The following is an 8,029-nucleotide window of genomic DNA, read 5'->3' as shown; positions in this document are numbered from 1 at the left end:
GGATCGCACAGCAGGTCCTGGGGCCACGAGTGGGGTGAGGAGGATGGAGAAACTACCTCTGGTAACTTGTTGCCAAAGCCAGTGTATTTTGTACAGTCTCACATTGCTACATTTCTTAGCAATATTCTCATGGTTCGAGAAGCGTCAGAGTTATTCTATGACTATAATTTGAAGAATAAAATATTGCCTTATTTCTCATATATCTTGCCTACATTTTATACAAAATGCCTCTTAGACTTGAGACTCTGAAGCCATGGACTGTTTGTTCTGCCAATAGTAAATATCACCATTCAATGATGTGAACTGGCATTGTGTAGGTACTATGGTATGCAGACAGTATTGACTTGGGTGGGAAAGTATGGACAAAGCTCATATACTGGGGCTCACAGGGGCTTACTGTATTTGTAGAGTGGTATTGCATAAATAATGCATGGAACAAGTCCTGACCGCACCCCCCATTGCCTCTTTCCACATTCGTGTCTTTGGTGCCCTTGCACCATACAAACCGAATGGTACTTTCATAAGAAGGACGAGAGTAATAGTATAATGATAAAGTTATTTTAGCACAACTCTTTTTATCAATGAGACATTTAGTAAACATCCAGATACTTTTCCTTCTGGATTAAAGAACTTCCTGCTTATTACTATAAAAAACTAGACATATATTGAAGGCACTAGAGTCATAGGCACCAGGGACCTGAAAGTGGAATATACCGTTCTAATCTATTGAACCCCAAAGAAAGCCCCATAGAGCATTCGTTTAAGACTTAGATACCATGGGGGACAAAAGTAATAGCTTTTCTCTCATTCATGCAACGTCTGTGGCTGAGACTTCTGTAACATGAGTGTAACAAGAGAAAAGATAAGAATTTATTTAATTTACATTTTATGTGAGATAGGAGCCTTCAGAAATGAAGGCCCAAGGAAACAGGAAAATCTCTGTATTTTCATGGCCAGTTGTGCAGAAGTACAGTTAGAAGACAAAAGAATACGACCTCACGTAGTAAACCGGGGTGGGGGTGGGCAGTGCGGTGGGGGGTACCTAGCAAGGTCTGCTGTTTAGATTCTTCTCTGTGGCTGTGCCTTCAGAGATAAGGGCCTTTCTTTGCTTTGGTTACACGGAGGACCCCTATGGAATGAAATTCTTCTGCTCTACTTTAGGGGAAGGTCAGCTAGATTTTATGATTTGGGAAGTCTAATTTCTTTGCCCTGCTTCGAGAACATGGAGGGTGGTGGTGGTGGGAGAGTCAGAGAAGTCTTCCTGCTTCTGTGGTTTTCCCCATTGCCAAGGTATCCCATTTGGGATAGCACGTCCTGATCTCTCTCACTACACAGAGAACCAAAAATTTCCAAACCCTATTTGGATATTGTAATTTACATGCATATGTTACAGTATATTTTATATATATATATATATATATATATACACATAGCTATAAATATATATTTATATTCTCAGATTGTAGAGCAGAACAAATGTAGGATAGACATTAAAAAGCTCTTTGAACATGATTTGCATCAAAAGGTAATTTGTTTTAATTTAAGTCTTTGATGTTTCGAAAATAGGTACTTTTGGGCCAGGGATTTAACTCAGTGGCTCTACGCCTGCCTCTCAAGTGCAAGGTCCTGAGTTCAATCCCTGGTACCACCAAAAAAATAAAAAAGGCACTTTTATTTGTCAATATTTAAGATTTGCCTTTGAAGAAAGTCTCGTTTCCTCTGGAGGTCACATGTAATAACTGGCCTCTGAGGCCTTGGAGGAGTTTATCTTCTGAATATAATTTCTTCCAACACTCACTTGTGAGTCAAAAAAGATTTGAATGTCTTGATTGAAAAATGCAATTTTAAAGAGATTTCTCTAAATTTATCAGAAAATCCTACCATAGAATGCCAGTTATTCCTCTCTCAGACAGGAGTGAGGGAGGACAGGGGTACCTGCCTCATGGTCAGATCCTCTGGACAGAACCAGGAGAGCTGTCAAGGGGACAGATGTCGGCCTGGTTGCTCTCACATCTGCATTCCTCGCACTAGCAAACCTCTTCTCATGGCTGACATGCTGTACAATCTGATTTCTTAATTCCCAACACTTGGTTAACTGCTGGAGTTCTTGAGCTCCCCTCTCACTGGGAAATTTTAGCTGTAGCCACATTCACCATGCTATGGTTTCCAGAACTTGCCACAGTCATTTCTGGTTATGATCATTTGGTGATGCTGGTCTGCTGTCCTGTAACACTTCCTGCCCTCTCTTCTCCTGTATTCAAACCGTTTCCATATGTTAGGGTTGTTACATTAAGTGTTTCTCCTAGAAGTCTCCTTATGTTGAAGGCTTGCTTGCTAGCTGATAATCTTTGGGGAAGTGATTGGATCATGAAGGCTCAAATGATATCAAATGGATTAATACATTGATGAGTTTGTAGCTCCATGGTGAGTGGGGAGGTAGCAAATTGGATGAGGCAGGTAACTGGGGGCACATGTCAGATATGTCTTGTCTGCTGCTCTTTCCTCCTGGGCTCTTCCTTACTCTCTCTGCTTCTATGCTGCCAGGAGGTGAACAGCTTTCTTCTGCCATGCCTTTCTGCAATGATGTTTCTACCTCATAGCAGGCCTAAAGTAATTGAGCCAGCTGACCATTAACTGAAACCTCTGAAGCTATGAGTCAAAATAAACCTTTCCTCCTTTAAATTGAGCATGTCAAGTATTTTTTCCTAGCAATGGAAAGGTGACTAAAATACCATCTTTGAGAGAAGAGGCTTTGTTGTCAACCAGACCTTGGCTGGAGCTCCAGTCATATTGCTTGGATAACCTTAGGAAGAATACACTTTATCAATCAGTGAGTAGAGGTAATACTACTTAAATCATGAGTTGATTTGAAGATTAAATAAAAATAGTTTTTGTAAGGTGTTTGGTAAAATAGGCACATTGTAAATAATGTGTAAATGTTTTTATTTCAGATCCAAGATTAAACCATTCTTTGAGGCCTTCTCTAGAGACTCAGGCTCATATATTTCTTTTTTTCTCTGGATTGCTATAGTACATGTTTGATCCAGCAAACACTTCTTACTAAACTAAATTGTAGTAAATTATCTACTTAATAAATACAATTTAATAAAGTTTTATTGTTTTCCAGAGTTATTACATATGAAGTGTGAGTGAAAAAAAGTGAATGTTTAAATTTAAAAAAATCTATTATAGTAAAAGACACATTGCTATTAATTTCCCTAAAAAGTGCCCTCTTGCTTTGAACATACTTATCCCATCATTCTTGCCACTTTCTGAAGCAGTTCTAGAAGTCTTATTTTGTGAGTGTCTTTAGTGCTCTTTCATGGCTGCCTTGATGTCCTGCACTGATTAAAAATGTTTAGCTTTTATAGACATTTTGACTTTGGGGAAGAGCCAGAAGTCACATGGTGCCAGATCTAGTGAATAAGGAGAATGAGGACACACTGTAATTTTATACACTCGTCTTTCCACTGGACTGCACTCGGCAGCAGCATTCACTGTAATTTTCATCATATCTCATAAAGATACTTATGAAAGAGGACTTCCAGAACTGCTTCAGAAAGTGGCAAGAATGATTGGATAAGTGTGTTTGAAGTGAGGGGGAGTATTTTGAGGGGGACTAATGGAAATATGTCTAATACAACCCTGCATTTTTGATTATCCTTTGTATGTTATTTTTTTCTTCCTGAACAAATTGAATCACAACTTACATTTTCCCAGTATGTTCCATAAAATATACTGGTATATAATCATGTTTTCCACAAATTCTTGTTGATTATTTAAAAAGTACAATATAGGAGTATGTGAACTAGCAATTCTATTCAGAAATGGAGAGATAGGGATTGGGAGTAAAGATGGGCTAAAGAGAAGGAAAATGACCATCTGTATTATGTAAGGCATTCTGCTAAGTCATCTAATGTTATCATTCCAACTCTTCTTATTTTGCAGAAAAGAGAAAGGGATGTGTAACATGTCTGTTTTCTTATTTGAGGCTCAGGGTACTTGGGTAACTGGAAGCTATCTTGAGATGAACTGGATATAGGTATACTAAGAACTAAATTTGTTTAGCTAAAACTACATGAACTGGTGATCAGATTGAGTGTCCCTTTACTGATACAGTTTTTAGCTTTGACTGTTCTTTTCTTTGGTTTGACTTCTGAGTCTCTGATGCAAAATTGGCAGATGAACCTTGAGTGTTTCCGATGGATGTTGTAGAACTTTCTGAGGGTCATTTCTTCAGTCCTTCACCTGGGTTTTTGGTTTTGGGCTGCCCACTAAAAAAGAGTAGGAATCTGCTCAGCTCTGCCTTCATGGGCCTCAGTGCTGACATCCTCTCTGGAGGCCATTTCTGGTTTCTGACTGCAAACATTCTGGGTCAAACAAAGTGAGGCCTACTGATAACATAGTTTCAACTTTTTGTCAAAATCCAGCAGACCAACTTAGTTTCTAACATACCATGAAAAGATACCAGGATGAAATTGAGCTGTGCATGTACAGGTACTAGGATAAACTTTTCATCCTTATTTCATTTGTTCCTTCCCCAAATCAACAGAAAGCCTAGCTAGTGTAGCAACCATGAACAAATTATAAAGGATCTGAGTTTGTTTTGATTGGTTATATTTTTAAAAAATATATTCTATGGGCCGGGGATTTAGCTCAGTGGTTTTGCTACCTGCTGTGCAAGCGCAAGGACCCGAGTTCGATCCCTGGTACAAAAAAAAAAAAAAATATATATATATATATATATATTCTAGAGTCACAGGGCTGGAAAGAACTTAGAATTGTGGCAAAGACTCCAGAGGTCAGTGCCTACCCAAAAGGAATACATGCACTATGTGTATCATGAGTGTGGTGGTTGGAAAACAGTAAGTAAATATTAAAATTCATAGAATCTTTTTGAGACTTCCAGAATCGGAATTTCCGTAAGAAGGCCACAAAAATCTGCATTTTCAAATAAGCTCCTTGGGTGAGAACTACTGCCTTTAACTAAGCAGTCCACTCACTTCCATTTACAAACAGTGGTCTCCAGCATGAACGAGACATGTCTTTGCTAAAACTCAAAAGGTGATGCTGTTTTCCAGAGCAGATGTGCAGAAAGAAAGGTACAGATAATCACTAAAGAGCATGTTGAGCATGTATTGTGTATCTGTCCCTATGGTAGGTACTCAGAGAACAGAGCTGGAATAGAACTTTAGAACTCCTCTTGATGACTGTTCAGGTTAGTTCTAGTTACAAACCAATGCATATACAATTAGAAGGTAATGTGCAATGGTATTGGGAATTACATACATTGATGCCTATCTTAGTCACCTTCTTCACTGCAGAGACACAATACCAAATACCCACAAATTAAAGGAGGAGAGGTTTATTTGGCTCATAGTTTCAGTCCATACTCCATTGACTCTAAGGCAGAAATGGCATGGTGGAAGGGTCTGGCAGAGGAAAGCTGCTCACATCGTGGTGTCCAGGAAGCAGAGAAAGGGAGGATTGAGGGAGGGAGATACACCCTTACAGGTTACACTTCCAGTGACCTGCATCTTCCAATCTGGCCTCACCTCCTAATGGCACACTCAGCTGCTGACCTCATCAGTGGATGAATCCACCAATGAATACAGCACCTTCTTGATCCAATCACCTTCCAAAAACTTCACCTCTGAACCCATGAGCCTTTCCAGGGGTGTTCCAGATCTACACCATAAAAAGGCCAATTAGACAATATGCACCATGAGCCATAAAAATGCACATGGGAAAGCAATTCCATTTCTATGAATTTATCCTAAGAAAATAAATTATAGCTAACTAGCTTAAGAGTAAATTAACACTAATTTACTATGATTTTACATGTACTTTCTCATTGGATCTTCACAAAACACTAGAAATTATCTTCCTTTTTATAGATGAAGGAACTAAAGCTCTGATAATAAATGATTTGTCTTAGATCACTCCATCAGAAGCTGATAGAGCTAGTATCACATTTTGGTTTGCTGGAACTAAAGATCTTGCTCTTAACCATTGAGCTGTGCCCTCTAAAGAGTACAACTCTGTGGACAGTCATCACAAAGTTGCATGTTAACATAAAAATAGGAACTACTCAAAGTGTACAGCATCAGGAGATTGGTTAAACAAATTATGCTATAGCCACCTAATGGGATAATATATTCAAAATATATCAAATATATTAATAATATATCAAAATTATAATAGAGATAGTGTGCCTTAGGCAAGACAAGAGATATATTCAGCCAAGACATGAGATATTTTCAAATGATCCATTACATTTTATGTAAGTCTATTTTCATGTAGCCATATTAACATAGAACTACAATGTTGATGAACTGATGACTTGACCAGATTTCCAATGAATCCTCTTGGACCACTACATCATGGAACTTCTTGATTCCTTGGATTCCAAATGTTTCCATTGAAAGCCCTGAAATACCATGGTTACTGCTGGTGGTACAGAGAGGTAATCATAAATGAAGGGTTGGGTTCCTGTCAATCTAACTTAACTGTAGATTTCTAATATTCACCCTCTCTTAGGTGGCTCTGACTTTGAACATGTATTTGACCCAATGAAGGATGGTAGGGGATACCCTTAAAACCCAGTATATTGTTGCTGATCATTTTGACAGTCAGAGTGCAAGGTATTTCTGCATACCTGAGCTGACTGGGTGGGGAGTTGTCACCCAGCAGGTGTCTTGCCTTGCTGTCTTTTGTGTGTGCTTTTGATTTAAACAATAGAGAAAATATCATACCTTATTAAGCTCTCTAGTTGACCAGGAAAATATATTAATGTTATAAAACAAAATACTGCATTTGTACAACATAAAATGAAACAGAAAGGTGAAACACTTATAGTACATTTTCAGTTTGCTGAGGTTTAACTACTTACAGCCCTCTATTAACTGATTTGTATGTGTGCATACCAATGGGCACTCTCACCAATAGTGTGAGGAAGAAGTGATTGATGATAAGTCAACTTGTTTCAGTGTTTTGTTTTTTTTAGTACAAAGACTAAGATAAGATATATTTTGAATTCAACTCATTTTTACTAGGAACACAGGTATAATATTCATTTAACTAAATTACTCATATTTTAAATTTCACATGGTAAAAGCGAAAGTGTATGTTGGTTAATGCTGAATTAATCAGATTATTAACATTTCAGTTCGGTAATCATTCTAGATAATTGAAATTTTACTATCTTAGTCACATTCACTGTCCTATTCACAATCTGTTATTAAGATATAAAAGAGGAATATTAGGAATTTATGTCTTAGGTTTTATCAGTACCCACTATTTCTACAAGATAATGCTTCAGCCTTTTTATTTTTCTTTGCTTTTATCTGTCTTGTATATATGTATACATAAATATATGCATCCCCTTGTTTTCAAGAGATGAACATAAATAAGGACATACAGTTTTTTCTCTAATTGTAAATTATAATAGCACTGAACTTTTGTGACTTTAGATGAAACACTTCATTATCCAAGTCACATTATCATCTGGAATGAGTCGCCTGTGTTTAAACTGTGCTTAACTGTATTTAAAATGAAATACAACATATTTACATTTTCTCTCCTGGTTTATTATAAAGTTTACACTTTAAAATTTTAAAATAGAAAACGTTTCCCAGAACTAGGATTTGTATGTGTTCTTTGACTTAGCTGCAAGAATCAATCAGATCATGTTAAGGTGCACAATAAGGCTCTTTTTGAAGCCTATTATTAAATATACATAAGAATAGACTTTTGTGTGTTCAGAAATAAAGAGAAAGAAAATGTTCTGTGTTTTTGAAGATTGAAATCTTTCAAAGCTTTTTTCCGATTGCAAGAAAACAAAAGGCTATTGTAAATTGAAGCGCTGAAACAGTGACAGCAGCAAAGAAATTAATTGCTCATTCATGAAAGAAAAAGTATAAATGAGAGGCAAAAGTTAACCCCTCAAAATAAAGTGTGCGGCTAACAAAACAGCTATCAGCTCCTCTGTTTTTAAACACGGTGGGCCTCTTTTTGCTGCTGGTTGTTT

The sequence above is a fragment of the Heterocephalus glaber genome, unplaced genomic scaffold (genome assembly GCF_053883595.1).
Source record: "Heterocephalus glaber isolate CG9 unplaced genomic scaffold, H.glaber_assembly_v1.0 deba00001662, whole genome shotgun sequence".
NCBI lineage: Eukaryota > Metazoa > Chordata > Mammalia > Rodentia > Bathyergidae > Heterocephalus > Heterocephalus glaber.
The sequence above is the reverse complement of the archived record's forward strand: the minus strand, read 5'-3'. Positions refer to the sequence as shown.